Source organism: Jaculus jaculus, chromosome 20 (assembly GCF_020740685.1).
Source record: "Jaculus jaculus isolate mJacJac1 chromosome 20, mJacJac1.mat.Y.cur, whole genome shotgun sequence".
Classification (NCBI taxonomy): domain Eukaryota; kingdom Metazoa; phylum Chordata; class Mammalia; order Rodentia; family Dipodidae; genus Jaculus; species Jaculus jaculus.
In genome coordinates, this window is record NC_059121.1 from 13373450 (window position 1) to 13388685 (window position 15236).

At 38.3% G+C, this 15236-nt stretch overlaps 1 non-coding gene across 1 annotated transcript; it reads left to right on the forward strand.

The window, feature by feature from the left end:
* The first annotated feature begins 2188 nt into the window (after window positions 1–2188).
* On the forward strand, window positions 2189–2295 carry LOC123456319. Its single transcript, XR_006634455.1, has one exon. It is a non-coding gene; the product is annotated as a U6 spliceosomal RNA (small nuclear RNA).
* Window positions 2296–15236: the final 12941 nt, after the last annotated feature.

Below are 15236 nucleotides of genomic sequence, written 5' to 3' on the forward strand. Positions count from 1 at the left end.
TGATGAGATAATTCTACATTTTGATCTTTTTTTAAAAAGTTAAGTTACTGAATTTATTCAGGGGAGAATGGAACCAAGGGAAATGGATACACCCACAAGGTCTGAGGCCCCATGTGGGAAGTGAGCATGGCCCTGAAGAAACATGGAAAAAGATTTAGAGAGGAACGAGAAGACAGTGCAGAGAGCTCCTGCCACGCGCAAGAAGGCAGGAGGGGTAGAGGGCCACGTGTGAGCAGAGGTGGGGTCTCCCCTCACCTCAACTGCGCTCACCAGTGCAAGAACTTGCAAGTTCAGGAGGGATGAAAAACCAGCCCACGTGTAGATTGTAATGGTAGCTGAATAAAGTATATGTGAGATGAAGTAACATGGACCTACGCTCAGTGTGCCCCTGACAGTTTCCTGGTCTTGGTATGTCAGTTAAGTAGGATGTAACTTTTGGGGGGAAACTGAGTGAAGGAAGCTGGACCCTCTCTGTACAGTGTTTTCACTTCTGTGACTCTGTATGCACTTGAAAATAAAAGATGACAGATTATTATTTATGACACATCTAAAAAGGAACGTTAGCACTGGAGAGATTGCTTAGTGGTCAAGGCACTTGCCTGCAAAGACTAAGGAGCCAGGTTTGATTCCCCAGTGCCCATGTAAGCCAGATTACATGGTGGTGCATGTATCTGGAGGTTGTTTGCAGTGGCTGGAGGTCCTGGCATGCCCCTTCTCTCTCTCTCTATCTGCCTCTTCCTCTCTCTCTCTTGAAATATGATATTCCATGCAGAGATGTATGAATATTAGACAATATAACTTTTGTTTGTTTGTTTTTCGAGGTAGTATCTCACTCTAGCTCAGGCTGACCTGGAATTCACTATGTAGTCACAGGGTGGCCTAGAACTCACGGAGATCCTCCTACCTCTGCCTCCTGAGTGCTAGGATTAAAGGCCTGCGCCACCACACCCGGCAGAAAATATAACTTTTAAAATAGAAGGCAGTAAATGATAACCACTCCATGATGGTTAGAACTTTCATTTTTTCATTAGCTAAGACTCTAGAAACAATAGCAAAATTTATATTGAAAAATTTAGGTTTGTTAAAAGGAGAAATAAATTTATTACATGAGGAGATTTAGCAGATCTTTCAAAATAATTAGTAGATGAAATTGTTTAATAGCTAATAAAAATATTTATCTGAATAAGGCAAGTAGCTGACTGTGATACTTTTGCATGTAAATGCCACCCACAGCCTTAAATGTATGTGTTTAAGCTTCCTAGTTAGCCCTCAGTTGGTGGAGCCGTGCTGGAGGAAGGGTGGCCGTGAGGACCTTACGGTTGATTAGTCTACTCGACTGTGTATTCAGAGCCAGCTTGCTCAGACTTCTCTCTCTCTCTCTCTCTGCTGTGGATGTGTGATGAAGTGGGAGCTTCACTTCAAAACTCTAACCCTGAAATAAATCCTTTTCTCCCATATGCTGATTTTGGTCATGCATCTTGTCTGGGCCACGAGAAGTTAAGTGCTGCACTGACACCCGGGGAGGGCCTGTGACTTTAGAACCGAGGCCCTCTGTAGCAGTCACCCTGTGCTTGGGCACAAAGCAATTCTCAATGGCTTTAAAAAAATCTAGAAGAGGGCTGGAGAGATGGCTTAGTGGTTAAGCACTTGCCTGTGAAGCCTAAGGACCCCGGTTCGAGGCTCGGTTCCCCAGGTCCCACGTTAGCCAGATGCACAAGGGGGCGCACACGTCTGGAGTTCGTTTGCAGAGGCTGGAAGCCCTGGCGCACCCATTCTCTCTCTCTCCCTCTATCTGTCTTTCTCTCTGTGTGTCTGTCTCTCTCAAATAAATAAATAAATAAATAAATAAATAAATAAATAAATAAATAAATAAAAAATCTAGAAGAATACAGTTTGCATTTTTAACTACAATACACTTAGACTAGAAATGATAAATGTAGTCAACTGGAAATTGCCACATTTGGATCTTTTTAAAAAGCCATATTTCTAGTGTATCAAATGACTAAAAATAGATACAAAAATATTTATATTGAGTCATATGAAAGTACTGTATGTCAGCTTGTTTGGTGCATGTAATACAAAGTAGTAATTTGAAGGCAACTTAAGGCCATAAATTCTCCTGTGTAAGAACAGAATGGTTAACTTAATGAATTAAATAGCCAAGTTAAGATGTGAAAAAACAAAAGCAGCGCTTGCTTCGGCAGCACATATACTAAAATTGGAACGATACAGAGAAGATTAGCATGGCCCCTGCACAAGGATGACATGCAAATTCGTGAAGCGTTCCATATTTTTTATGGAATTTCAAAGGGGAAAGTGTGGGGGTGGGGAGGGAGGGAATTACCATGGGATATTTTTTTATAATCATGGAAAATGTTAATAAAAATTTAAAAATTAAAAAAAAAACAAAAACAAATGCAGAGAACAATGAAAAACCTTCAAAAATATTACTGAGGAAAAAACAAGATAAAATAGTAGTTAATGAAATAACAAACTGGCAATAGAAAGGTAACAAAAGAGCTGGAAAGATAACTCAGCAGTTAAGAAAGGGTCAAAAAGATGAAGTTATATTAAATTTCATTGGTGTATATTCATTGCACATGGTTTTCATAATATTTATTTATAACAAAACATCAAATAAGAAAAAAGAAATTAAGACAAAATTCTTTTCACAAAGAGCGAAAAACACATTAACCTCTAATCACTTTACAGGTAAGATTTTTAAAAATACTTTTATTATATTTATTTATTAGAGAGAGAGAGAGAGAGAGAGAAGCAGGCAGAGAGAGACAGGATGGGCATACCAGGGCTTCTAGCTACTGCAAATGAACTGCAGATGTCTGATCCACCCTGTACAAAAATGGTTTACATGAGGACTGGGGAATCAAACCTGAATCGTTAGGTTTTGTGGGCAAGTTAACCACTAAGCCATCTCTCCAGTCTGAGGTAAGTTTTGTTGTTGATTTATGTGTGTGGGGGGGCGGGTGTATGTGCATGTGTGTATTTGTCTGTGTGTGTACATGTTTATGTGTACACACCAGAAGTTGCTGTTAGATGTCTTTCTGAATTGCTCACCTTATTTTAAAAATACTTTAACTAATTTATTTGCAAGCAGAGAGGGAGATAAAGAGAGGATAAGAGCAAGAAAATGGGCACACCAGGACCTCTTGTCACTGCAAACAAACTCCAGCCCACTTTGTGCATCTGGTTTTCTGTGGCTGTTGGGGAATCGAGCCCAAGCCATCGGGCTTTGTAAGCAAGCACCTTTAACTTCTGAACCCCTTCTGCCCTTCATCCTTACCTAATAATTAATTTTTTTTTTTTTGAGTTCAGGTCTCACTTTGCCTAAGCTGACCTGGAATTCACTATGTAGCCTCAGGTTGGCCTCAAACTCACAGTGATCCTCCTACCTCAGCCTCTCACGTGCTAGGATTAAAGACGTGCACCACCATGCCCGGCCTATCACCTTATTTTTTTGAGATGGGGTCTCCCACTAAACCTTGAGCTCACCAATTAGGGTAGACTAGTTGGCAAGCAAGCTGCAGATATCCTCCTGTCTCTGCTGCCCCAGATGTGGGATTACAAAAACTCACTGCATCTGGCTGCTTTTTAAGCATCCATCATTTACTTTTAATTAATTAATTTATTAGAGAAATAGAGAGGGAGAGAGAAAGAGAGAGAAAGTGAGTGAGAATGGGCACACCAGTGCCTCTAGCCACCACAAATGAACTCCAGACGCATGTGCCACCAAATGCATCAGGCTTACGTGGGATCTGGAGAATCGAACCTGGGTCCTTAGGCTTTGCAGGCAAGTGCCTTAACCACTAAGCCATCTCTCCAGCTGCATCTGGCTTTTACATGGGAACCAGGGGTCTGTACTCAGGCCCTCATACTTGTGTGCCGAACGCTTTGCCAACCGAGCCATCTTCCAGCTCTGCAGGCAAGTCTTACTAAATGTTCAAAGACAATTGTGGTCTTAAGCAAACTTTTCTCTAGCGTAAAGGGAATATTACTGAGTTAATGTAACACAGTGTAATACCGACAACAAAAATGCAAGAACGGAAAATTATAGAGCAATTTTATATATGTCTTTGCTATACGTGTGTCATTAATGTATATACTAAAACTCTAAAAACCATGATAATCTATGTATGAAAATATTAAATGCATTACAAGTTGGGATTATTCCTTGAAAGAGAGGTTGATTTCTTTCTTTTCTTTTTTTTTGAGATGGAATCTTGTAGCCTTAGATGACTAGTAATTCACTGTGTAGACCAGGCAGGACTCAAAATTTTGGGGATTATACGTACACACCACTGTATCTGTCCTCTTTTATTTGAGAGATCTATGTAGTCCAGGCTTGCCTCAAACTTATTATTTTTTAAGTTTTTTATTCTAGGTAGGGTCTCCCTCTAGCCCAGGCTGGCCTGAAATTCACTATGTAGTCTCAAGGTGGCCTCGAACTTGCAGCGAACCTTCTATCTCTGCCTCCAGAGTGCTGTATTAAAGGCATGCACCACCATGCCTGGCAAACTTATTTTTTATGCTGGCCTTGAACTTGTGATCCTATTGTCTTAGGCTCCTGAGTGTGGTGGGACTCTAGGCATATGTCTTAATGTGTGGCTTGAAATGTTGACTGGATATAACAAAAAGTATATTTTTCATATCATTAGTTTAAATAAGAAAATAATTACTCCCCCCCCCCCCCAATACTGGGGATCAAACTCAGGGCCTGGCACATTAGGCAAGCACTTTACCACTGAACTGTATCACCAGCCTTGGTTTTATAAGAAAAAAAAAACTGAGGAAAATTGGCAGTGATTCATTATAAACCCGTTATGAGCAAGAAGAAACATTACTAAATCTTATAAAAGGTATCTACTGTATCTTAGAGCCAACATTATCCATGGTGATGAGACACTGAAAACATTACCTTTAAGATTTATAAAACTGCAAGTTTTCCTGCCAAAATTACCTGTATGAACAATATATTTGAGATTCTAGTCACTAGGTTAATAAAAGAAGAAATGCAAGGAATAAAGAATACGTATGTATTGGTATAATCTACAAGTAAAGGAAAAAAAGTAAAACATGCTTATATGTTAAAAATTAGGGGGCTAGGGAGATTGCTTAGTAGTTAATGTGCTCGTCTTCAAAGCCTAAGGACCCAGGTTTGATTCTCCAGTACCCATGAAAAGCCAGAGGCACATGCATCTGGAGTTAGTTTGCAGTGACTAGAGGCCTTGGTGTGTCACTTCTTTCTCTCTCTCTCTGTCTGTCCCTCTTTCTACTCTCTCAAATAAATAAATAAAAATATTTTTAAAAATTAGAGGAAAAATACTCATCATTGTCTTAGAACCTTGCGACCACCAGAGGCAATGACGTATAGACGTGACCGACTTTAACTGTTTGCGTCACGTCCTTTTGGGGCACCTGTGTCACACAGACATAGGTTAAGTACATTTTGCATGTGTTTCTCCTAGCAATTTCATATATTAATTTAAGTCTTAGACCTAGTCAGGACCTTAAGGAGATTAAAATGGAGTTTTATCTACCCTAAGCTATTTTGCATTATAATTTTTTTCCTGTGGACTTTATTTTTTAGGGGAGTTTTAGCTTAAAGAAAAAATTAAAAAGAGATAATATGACAAGAGATTTCACATATATCCTCTGCCACCACAGGCCAGTTTTCCCTGTTATAAATGTCCTCTATCAGAAGTGCATACTTGTTACAACTGATGGTATTTCTTTTCTAAAATTAAAAAAAAAAACAACTATTTATTTGAGAGAGAGAGAGAGAAGCAGATAGAGAGAGAATGGGCACGCCAGGGCCTCCAGCCACTGCAAACAAACTCCAGATACATATACAACTTTGTGCATCTGGCATTAAATGGGTACTGGGGAATTGAACTCTGGTCCTTAGGCTTTGCATGCAAGTGCCTTAACTATTGAGATATCTCTCCAGCCCTTACTTGGTATTTCTTTGATTACTAATGAAGATGAATTTTTTATGTTTTTTATCCAGTTGTATTTATTTTTATTGCCTTTTCCTGTGTAAGTATCTATAAGAATAAAAAAAATGGCCAAATTCTGAATGTAGTAAGGATGTTACCATTTTCTGTAATTCTTATTAACTCCCTGTTTCAATTTTTGCTTTCTACTCACAAACAAGTTTTGCTTGCTTTCTGATAAAGTGATGTATAATGAGAAAAAGTAGGTCATTTACATTTTGCTCTGCATCTTTATATTTCTATTAAAATTTTTATTTTGTTTCAGCAAGGAACTGTGAAATATTAGAATATCATGCTAATGCAGAGAGAAAAAAAATGAAGACTGGCTGGGCCACAGCCCTTTTTAACATTCTAGTGACATGGCAATATGAAGAGTGATAAAAATTTCCACATCTATGTGTTTAATATCTTTTTTTTTTTTTTTTTTTTTGAGGTAGGGTCTCACTGTAGCACAGGGTGACCTGTAATTCACTACGTAGTGTCAGGGTGGCCTTGAACTCAATCCACCTACTTCTACCTCTGCTAGGACTGTCCAAGTACATTTCCCTATGCCTGGCCAACGGCAACAGTCCTCTCGGAGTGTGGCATGGAGAGCGAGCATGCGTGTGGGAAAGATGGAGGTGAGCATCCTGTTTTTATTCCCTAGAGTCCAAAAGGTAAACAAACGAAAGCTTATTTTCTTAACCAATCAGCTTTAAAATAGCTTTTGTATATGAAGCACATGATTTTATTTCTTTTGGATAGAGAGAGAGAGAGGAGGAGGATCAAGGGAATATCAGGGACTTCCTACCTACAACTTTGCATTTTGCTTCTTCAGTTTTGTTTATTTTTATTTATTTATTTATTTGAGAGAGAGTGAGAGAGGAAAGAGGCAGATAAAGAGCAAGATAGGGGTGGGGGGAGGGAGAGAATGGGCATGCCAAGGTCTTTAGCCACTACAAACGAACTCCAGATAGATGTGTCATCTTGTGCATCTGGCTTACATGGGTCCTGGGGAATTGAACCTGGGTCCTTTGGCTTTGCAGACATCTCTCCAGCCCGCATCTTCAGCTTTTGATACTGCTGTTTCTCATTAAGAGTTGCCCTTAAAAGTCCTAAAGTGGGGCTGGAGAGATTGCTTAGTGGTTAAGGCGTTTGCCTGCAAAACCTAAGGATCCCAGTTCGACTCTCCAGGACCTACATAAGCCAGATCCACAAGGGGGCGCACGCATCTGGAGTTCGTTTGCAGTGGCTGGAGGCCCTGGCACGCCCATTCTCTTTTCCTCTCTCTGTCTCTTTCTCTCAAATAAATAAATAAATAAAATATTTTTTAAAAGTTCTAAAACAATCAAAACCAACATCAAAAACAACATAATATCCAAACTCATTTACAGCTTCTTTAAACACTAGACCTGTAATTCACTTCCAATTCTACTTCCTGTGTTAACTTAGGGTTGGGGTTTTGTCCAACTGAGCTCATGGTGAAAACATGGTATCACCAGTAGAAAAGAAAACATCGTACAAATAATGTCAAGTTAACAACACAAATATATTGAAAATTAAAATGCGAAAGTTTGAGCTCTTCTTCTATTGTCCAATTCCCTTGGGGAAAATAAGCTTGCTTCCAAGTAAATGTTTCCTTCCAGTTACTAGGTTGTTGGAATAGTAATTAATAGCTGCTTTGGTTCTAGCCTCCCAACGCTCTCATCTGTATATATGGATTGAACAAGGTCATTGGGTTCCAGGTACAAATAAGTGATAAGAGACATATACCCATTAACATGTAGGTAATGTTTTTCAAAATTAGCATCAAGAACAAAATTTAATAAATGTAGGAACCAAATGTGGGAAGCAAAAAATAGGTTAATTGCAAAATAACAAAAACCAGGCCATGCTGAATTCTCTTTTGCAATGTTAAATAACAGAGAACAATAATGCAAGGTCTGGAGTCATAATGAGAAAAAGTGATAATTTTCAAAGGATATCCCCAATTAAGCTTTCTTTTATATGAAAGCAAAACACATTTTATATGGGATCATACATTCTTTTAAATAAAAATATTAACATGTGAAGCATACTCAAATAGTGTGAAAATATGAAAAACAACACTAAATATGATTAGCTGTGGTCTTTTCAGTTTAATATACAGTATAAACATAACACAATTGGAAAAGTATAGAGAGACCTTAAGACCCTACCTTGTTAAACAAAGGTGATTAGCATAAATGTAATTAAAATGTGGGTAGGTCAGTCAGGAATAATAAGCCCCTTCTTGGCAGCCTTTATGATGTATTAAATTTTAGTGCTAGATTTAAAAAAATGTGGGTAAGCATTGAAGCCAGTCTAAACAAAGCTAGATGTGTGCTAATCTAGCTTTTGATATATCTCAAAAGGAAGTTCTATGGTATAAATAGATAATCGTCCAGTTCTCAAATCTCATTGTTCCATAGACAGTGCCAGGGAACATGGAGAAGTAGGGGGCAGATGGACATGGGTTAAAATGTGTCACAGCAAATGCAAGCTAGTAGAGAAAGAAGTTGTCTCTACTCACTGACATTGCTCAGGATTTCTGAAACATGCTGATCATGGAGTACAGACTAAATCTAAGTAGGGCTTACTCTTGTTTTTGAATTCTCCATATCATTAAAAGCTCCTAGACCCATTCTGATTGCTTTTATTAACCATTCTCTCCTATGACAGGGGTCTATGCTTCTCACTATTGAATTAAGAAAATGATATGTTAAGAAATTACCTTTGGATCTGGATAGATGGCTTAGCACTTAAGGCACTTGCCTGAGAAGCCTAAGGACCCAGGTTCGATTCCGTAGAAGCCATGTAAGCCAGATGCACATGGTGGCACATGTGTCTGGAGTTCGTTTACAGTGACCAGATGCCCTGGTGCACCATTTTCATTCTCCCTCTCCCCCCTTTTTTTTCTCTCTTATAAGTAAATTAAAAACATTTTTTCAAAAAATATATTTTTCTTTATTTATTTGAGAGAGAGAGAAATTGACAGGGAGAGAGAGAGGGAGGGAGAGAATGGGCGCTTCAGGGCCTCCAGCCACTGCAAACGAACTCCAGATGCGTGTGTCCCCTTGTGTATCTGGCTTACATGGGTCCTGGTGAATTGAACCTGGGTCCTTTGGCTCAGCAGGCAAATGCCTTAACCAATAAGCCATTTCTCCAGCCCAAAAAACTTTTTTTTAATAAAGAAAGAAAAAAAAATTACCTTTGGAAGTCACCACTAGTGGAATTTAAAAGAACTTTCAACTATGGGGAAATTTAAAGCAAAGAGGAGGGCAAACTTCTAGTAAATGGAATGAAATAGTTATATGACTCATACCATAAATAGTAATTATAACTGGATATTTTAAAGTGCAGTGAGTTAAAGATGTTGGAAATTCTCTGAAACCAGAAACTACAGGAATTTTTTCTTTTGAAAAAAAATAAAAAGAAAGTAAAAAAGAAAAAAAGAAATGGGAAATGCAAAGCTGTGGCTTGGATTGAGAAGGGGGTTGTCCTGATGAGTTTCACAAACCTCAAGTTCACTTAGACAGCCAGAGATAACAACTAAAGCTTTCTCAATCCAAGGTGCCAAACCTTATTTCAAGGCTGGAAAAGCAGTTAGAAATGTAAAGAGAAAACTTCCTTGCTGGAATGACAAAAAAAAAAAAAAAAAAAAAAAAAACAAACAAAAAAAAACCAGAACACCACCCCAAACCTGAGTATAAACTGATTAAATTTCTGAAATTCCTATGTATAGAAGACAGTTCAGGGTGCCCTGTGAAAAGCAGGAGGCTATATGAAAAGAACAGCATTACAAGGTAGAAGGTGTGAGTTTGGTAATCTTTTTGAGTGTGCTTTTTTTAAAATTGTGTGTAGTTTAGGCAGAATGAAGTTGAAAGTACTCTATGCAGCAAATGACCGAGCCTGGAGACAGAAGTGTCTTCAAGTGGAGGAGAGGGCTCTCTAGAAAGATTAGGATGAGCCCTCAAATCTGGGTATAATGATATCCAAAACTGTCAAACCACACAGGCGCAGGTTATAACCAACCATAAAATTATAATACATATCTCAGTAGTTGCCTAACACAGGGAAGGCAAACTTTCTTTGCAACTTGAATTCAAGCAGATGAACTATCCAATAAAATCATAGAACAGGGCTGGAGAGATGGCTTAGCGGTTAAGCGCTTGCCTGTGAAGCCTAAGGACCCCGGTTCGAGGCTCGGTTCCCCAGGTCCCACGTTAGCCAGATGCACAAGGGGGCGCATGCGTCTGGAGTTCGTTTGCAGAGGCTGGAAGCCCTGGCGCGCCCATTCTCTCTCTCCCCCTCTATTTGCTTTCTCTCTGTGTCTGTCGCTGTCAAATAAATAAATAAATAATTAAAAAAAATCATAGAACAACATTTACATAAACACAACAGAATTCTAGCTCCTTGCAACATATTACTATATATTGTCTAGTTTCCAACCAAATATTATTAGTTATACAAAGAAACAGGAGTGTGACCCATACTCAGGGAAAATAAGAGTGAAAAAATATGACTCTCGGGATGGTGAGATGGTTCAGTGGTTAAGGCGCTTGCCTGCAAAACCTAAGGTTTGATTCCTTAGTACCAACGTCAGGCCAGATGCATAATGTGGCACATGCATCTGGAGTTTGTTTGCAGTTGCTAGAGGCCCTGGAATACCCATCTCTCACTTCCTCTCTTAAGTAAATAAAAATAAATTAAAAAATAAAAATATGACTCTAAATAAGTTCAGATAATGACTTAGCAGAGATCAAGACTTCAAATCAACTGTTAGGAGTATTATCAGAGAATTAAATAAAATGGGTTTAATGAACTAAAACTAACTGATCTGGTTCTTTCTTTCTTTTTTCTTGCTATTATGGCCATTTTCTATTTTATATAAATTTTAGAATTAGTTTTTCCATTTTGCATAGATTCTCATAGATTTGTTGAATTTATAGATTTGGAGATCACTCACACCATAGTGTTAAAACTTTCAAATCCATGCATGTGGAATATTTCTCCACTTATTTAGAACTTCAATTTTTTCTCAACAATGCTTTGAAATTTTTGGTATACAATGCATCTGCTTCTAAAATTTTTCCTAAGTGTTTTTGAATTCTGTTGTGAATGGAATTTTCTTACTCTTCCTTTTTGATTGTTAGTGGTTGCTGTAAAGAACTATGACTAACTTTTGTAAATTGATCTTGTATCCTGTGATTTCACTAAATTTTATATACATATTGGTTTTTCAAGGTAGAGGTTTCACTCTAGCCTAGGCTGACATGGAATTTCTCAGGGTGGCCTTGAACTCATGGTGATTCCCCTACCTATGTCTCCCAAATGCTGGGATTGAAGTTGTGTGCCACCATGCCCAGCATTGTTGAACTTTTTAAAATTAGTTCTTGCTTTTAAGAACAAACTTTTAATTTAAGTTTTAATTTTAAAAGATATAGACTTACAGAATTATCATACAGATAGAATTTATCTCAATCAAGATGGAGAGATGGTTTACTGGTTAAGGCACCTGCCTGTAATGCCTAAAGACCCAGGTTCAGTTCTCTATTAAACACATAAAGGCAGATGCACAAATTGGCACATGCATCTGAAGTTTATTTGCAATGAGTTGAGGCCCTGCCATGCCTATTCTCTCTCCCCGCTCATCTCTGCCTCCTGTTTTTCTCTCTCTTTCAAATAAATAAAAACAAATTTAGAAAAAAATTTTAAAAAAGGATACATCTCATTCAAATAGTCACTTTTTTGTACTTGGATTCTTCAGAATTTTCTACATACAGAATCATATCAAATGTAAATAGTTTTCCTTCATTTTTGAAATCTGGATGTCTTATATTTCTCTTGCTTCATTATAGTAGCTGGAATATGCAGTTGAGATCACTGAAGAGTTGTGAGTGGTGAGTTTCTTTTTTTCTCAATTTTTATTAACATTTTCCGTGATTATAAAAAAATATCCCATGGTAATACCCTTCCTCCTTCCCCCCAGTTTTCCCTTTGAAATTCCATTCTCCATCATATCCCTTCCCCATCTCAATCAGTCTCTCTTTGATTTTGATGTCATGGTCTTTTCCTCCTCTTATGATGGTCTTGAGTAGGTAGTGTCAGGCACAGTGAGGTCATGGAGATCCAGGCCATTTTGTGTCTGGAGGAGCACGTTGTAAGGAGTCCTACCCTTCCTTTGGCTCTTACATTCTTTCCGCCACCTCTTCTGCATTAGACCCTGAGCCTTGGAAGGTGTGATCGAGATGTTACTCAGTACTCCAGTCACTTCTTTCCAGCACTATGATACCTTCTGAATCTTCCCAAGGTCACTGCCATCTGAAAAGAGAAGATTCTCTACCCAAAGTCAGAGTAGCATTAATATAAGGGTATTAATATTAAGAGAAGTGCTTACTGGGCAGTTTGATAAGCATAGTATATACATTTTTCCAGACATCAGCAGATGTTACACCCCTAGGGCTCATGACTGCCCCTGTTTTAAGTTTTCAGTATCAGGGATGTATTCTCTCTCATGGAGCGGGCCTCCAGTCCAATTAGAGGGCAGTTGGTTTCCACCACGACAGATGTGCCACTATTGCACCCGTTGGCTCATTTGGCCTGGCTGGCCAATTATAAGGCTTGCAGTGTCCACTGTTGAGTATCTTCACTGGTGATATCTCTTTCTCCCATTGAACTGCATGTAGAATGGCTTTTTCCAGCTTTCTGTCAGCTGGTCTACATGGAGGAGGTTATCAGCTCAGTTCTGGCAGGATTTCTCAGTGGCCTTGTAGTCCAAGTATGTGGAGTCTTCAGCAATAGGATCTTACCATATATTCCTGGTGGGAAACCAAGGGCCTTGGCAATGGCATAAAATGTTTTGGGGGCATCAGGGACCTCCCTGGCCAACAACACATTGGAGGTGTCCCATCCCTGGCACTGAAAGTTTTCTAACAACAATCTATGGCTCCTGAGTGTTCCATTGTCCGAAACCAGAGGATTCCATTTGATTTATTTGCATCCTCTTAGATTTTAATTAGCCCTCTCTCCACCTTTCCTTTACTCAGTCTCTTCCCCTTACCTCACTTTGGGCCTTTTCACCCCCGTTAATCTATTCTTCTACTTACATATATACAATACCAACCTATTAAGTACCCTCCTTCTTTCATTTCTCTTCCCTTTATATCTCCTTTTTAACTTACTGGCCTCTGCTACTGAGTTTTTTCCTTCCCACACAGAAGACCAATCATCTGTAGCTAGGATCCACATATGAGGGAGAACATGTGGAATGGGCTTTCTGGGTCTGGGTTACCTCACTTAGTATAATCCTTTCTAGATCCATCCATTTTCCTGCAAATTTCATAACTTCATTTTTCTTTACCGCTGAATAGAACTCCATTGTATAAATGTGCCACATCTTCATTATACACTCATCAGTTGAGGGACATCTAGGCTGGTTCCATTTCCCAGCTATTATAAATTAAGCGGCAATAAACATGGTTGAGCATGTACTTCTAAGGAAATAGGATATATGCCTAGGAGTGCTAGAGCTGGGTCATATGGTAGATCAATCTTTAGCTGTTTTAGGAACCTCCACACTGATTTCCACAATGGCTGGACCAGATTGCATTCCCACCAGCAGTGTAGAAAGATTCCTCTTTTTCCACATCCCCGCCAACATTTATGATCATTTGTTTTCATGATGGTGGCCAATCTGACAGGAGTGAGAAGGAATCTCAATGTAGTTTTAATCTGCATTTCCCTGATGACTAGGGATATAGAACATTTTTTTAGATGTTTATATGCCATCTGTATTTCTTCCTTTGAGAACTCTCTATTTAGCTCCATAGCCCATTTTTTAACTGGCTTGTTTGATTTCTTATTATTTAACTTTTTGAGTTCTTTGTATATCCTGGATATTAATCCTCTATCAGATATATAGCTGGCAAAGATTTTTTCCCATTCTGTAGGTTGCCTCTTTGCTTTATTCACAGAGTCCTTTGCAGTACAAAATCTTTGTAATTTCATGAGGTCCCATTGGTTAACCTTTAAGTTTTACAAAGATGCCCCTTTGTCAGGTTGAGTTCATTTCTATATCTCATTTGTTGAGAGTTTAATATGAATGGTCATGGAATTTAGTGAACTGTTTTTCTCCATAGATTTTATTGTTTTTGTCTTTTATACTCTTAATTTAGTATATTATTTTCTTGTTTGCTCTCTTATTTCCTCTGTCCCTTTTCTTTCTCTTACACCATTTCTTTCAGACAACTCACAAATAGGTAAACAATGGTGGTCATAGCAAGTCTTTTGTATTACTGTTTTTTAAAATGACTTAAGTTGGTCTGCTTTTTTAACTTATGAGAGAAAGAGGGAGACAGACACACACATATATGCCCATGTAAATATATATAGTGTGAAAGAGAAAAAGAATATGCACATCAGGGCCTGCAGCCACTGCAAATGAACTCCAGATGCATGTGCCATCTTGTGCATCTGGCTTATATGGGTACTGGGGAATCAAATCTGCATCCTTTAGCTTCACAGGCAAGCACCTTAACCACTAAGTCATCCCTCCAACCCCAATATTGCTTTTTTTTATAGGGAACATATGTAAAGTTAGCATATTATATAGAATAGTGCTGTTGGTTTACTCAGCAAATAAAGGGTCCTTTTATCCCTTAGATATTTGTAAATATTTTAAATAATAATTATTTAACTTTAGCACAAACTTTTGTTTAATTTGACATTAATAATTTCATTTTCTAGTTCAACATATTAATGTGGTAGATTACTTTTACAGACTTTTGTTGTTTTAAAGCCATTTTGGGGATTAAACTAAGCAATATCATTTATTTATTTATTTATTTTTTTGGTTTTTTGAGGTAGAGACTCACTATAGCCCAGGCTGACTTGAAATTCATTAGGTAGTCTCAGGGTGGCCTCAAACTCATGGTGATCCTCCTACCTCTGCCTCTTGAGTGCTGGGATTAAAGGCATGTGCCACCACGCCCGGCTTAGCAATATCATTTTGAAATGTGCTCTTGGATTTGGCTACTTTTATCAGTAATTTTACACCTGCATTTGTAATGAAATGTTCTCTTTTGCTGTTATCTGGACCTGGAATCTTGTTTACACCAACTTCACAAAATAGGCTGAGCAGTTTTGGGCTCTACAATCTTGTCCTACAGCTTTTTAGAAGGAGAAAGCTTGGGCCACTGTTTCAATTTATTTACTTTAACTTATTCA